Here is a 2229-nt window from a genome sequence, read left to right as displayed (position 1 = left end):
AGGCAGACCAAAATTCCTATCATGCTTATCTATCCAGTTGACTTGCAGGATAGCAGCCAATTGATGTTGTATGTCAGGGTGCACATTTCTGCTGAAGACCACATTACTTTTTTGATAACTGATCTTTTGTCCAGATATCAATTCATAGATATTGAGAAGTTCTTTGTATCTGTAGCATTCCATTTCTGTTGCAGCTTCAAAGATGAAGCTATCACTGCAAAGAAGAGATGATGTAGAGTAGGAGCCGTAGGACACTTTTTTAAACCCTTGATCACTTGCCTTTCCATTGAAAGAGAAATGAAATGAGAGAGCCCCTCAGCACAAGGAATAGATAAGTAAGGTGATAAATATATTCTTGTCTTATTCCCTTGGTGGGATAAATAACCTCAGTAGGCTGACCAGTGAGCAAAATGGAGTACTGCACTGAAGTAACATTTTGTATGATAATATCAACCCATTTTGCATCAAAGCCAAGTCTGAGAAGCATTGCTTTTAAATAGCCTCATTCCAGCCTATGATAGACCTTAGATATATCCAATTTCAAAGAATAAAAAAAAAAAAACCTTCTTCCTGTCTTCTCAAGTTGAATATGAAATGAGCCACTAGCCCACTAGGGTGTTATTAAAAATTAGTCTTCCTAGTACATATGCACTTTGCAATGGTGAGATGATAGAAGGGAACAACTTTTTAAGTCTATTGGCAAGAACTTTAGAAGCAATTCTATAAATGACATTGCAAAGAGCAATAGGCCTAAAGTGACTTGCTTCTTTTGGTTCCATGATTTTTGGAATCAGACACAGATGAGTACTATTAGAGTTATCAAAATTTTAGTGCGGATTGGATCTTTACTTGACTGGGAGTTTACGATCATTTCATTCATTCAGGGCTATCCAGAATTCGATTTGCCATCAAGAGAAGTAAGTGCGGGGTTGGATTCGGGGTTGTGCAAATTGTTTAATCTCAAATCCCAAACTTTCAGAAGCTGTCCTGGCTCTCAAAGCTTGCTCCAATTATGTCTTTTGGCTATGCTTCTATAGGAATTTGACTCTCTATTGAAAAATCATCTGGGGTATGCGATTCAATTAGCTAGTTCTCCATCAATCCTCATTTTTAATTGGTTCATCAAATAGATTGTAAGTCACTCTTACATGAGCAGGGCCGGAAGGAAAAACATATGTTACTGGATTGCATCAATCTTCATCAGAAAAAGTTTGGAGTATATTCATTGCAGCCGGAGACATCGCACTTCCTTACTCATTCAGTCATTTGCAGTGATCATCATTGATATCCAAGTAAGATAATCATGCTTCCATGTTTATTAATTCACATCAAGTCTCCTAATTCACATCAATAAGATTGGAATCCTTTGCTCGTTTTGAAGATGTAGTATATATTAAGTCCTTGTAATTTTCTTGCTCAGGAAACTGAAGTCATCACCACCAGAAAACAAAGTGATGAAGAAGGCCACCAAAACAGGGGTGATGGTGATGACAATATTATTTACTTTGTGTGGTACCTTGGGTTATGCTGCATTTGGAGATGAAAAAGTACCAGAAAATCTCATGGCTGGTTTTCTATCTCATAAGGCCTTCTGGATAGTGGACTTGGCCAATGTCTTCATTGTGGTGCACCTAGTGGGTGCAGTTCAGGTATATATATCTTGCTGATAAATCTAACACTGATGTGATCAATATAAAGCAAATTTCATGTCCCTGATATAAAGTGTATTGGATATTTGAGCAGGTATTTGCCTAACCAGTGTACCGCTTGATTGAAGTGTGAGCTGCTAGGAGATGGCCGAGGTCTGGTTTTGTAACCAAGGAAAGGGCAGTAAGCTTTGGGAAGGTGACGTTCAACATCAACATGCTTCGCTTATGCTGCAGAACGGGCTGTGCTTTTGGCTACTGCGATTGCCACAGTGATAAGAGCACAATGTGCGATAATATTAATGAGTATGTGCTCCATTTTAGCCTTGTTTCTCCCTTAAGTTTTGTGTTTTGAGTCATCGAGTCATTTTAAGAGTCTTGTAGAGTGTTTGGCGTGAAATAGGCAGAAAACGCTAAATTCATGAAGAATCCTAGCTGGATCAGGATTCCTCACCGTCATGCTAATCTGTGGGCCTTAAGAGAGAATTTATGGGTGTATTTTTCTGAAATTAAATTGTTTTAATTTCTTTTATTTTCTCTAAAAGAATTTAATTTTGTGCCCTTTATTAAATCAGGTTGACCA

At 37.9% G+C, this 2229-nt stretch overlaps 1 long non-coding RNA gene across 1 annotated transcript; it reads left to right on the top strand.

The window, feature by feature from the left end:
- The first annotated feature begins 803 nt into the window (after positions 1-803).
- Positions 804-1913, top strand: LOC121049814. The gene is made up of 4 exons (XR_005801400.1): positions 804-1069; positions 1157-1292; positions 1421-1649; positions 1744-1913. It is a non-coding gene; the product is annotated as an uncharacterized LOC121049814 (long non-coding RNA).
- Positions 1914-2229: the final 316 nt, after the last annotated feature.

This window comes from Rosa chinensis, chromosome 6, assembly GCF_002994745.2.
Source record: "Rosa chinensis cultivar Old Blush chromosome 6, RchiOBHm-V2, whole genome shotgun sequence".
NCBI lineage: Eukaryota > Viridiplantae > Streptophyta > Magnoliopsida > Rosales > Rosaceae > Rosa > Rosa chinensis.
The sequence above is the reverse complement of the archived record's forward strand: the minus strand, read 5'-3'. Positions and strand labels throughout refer to the sequence as shown.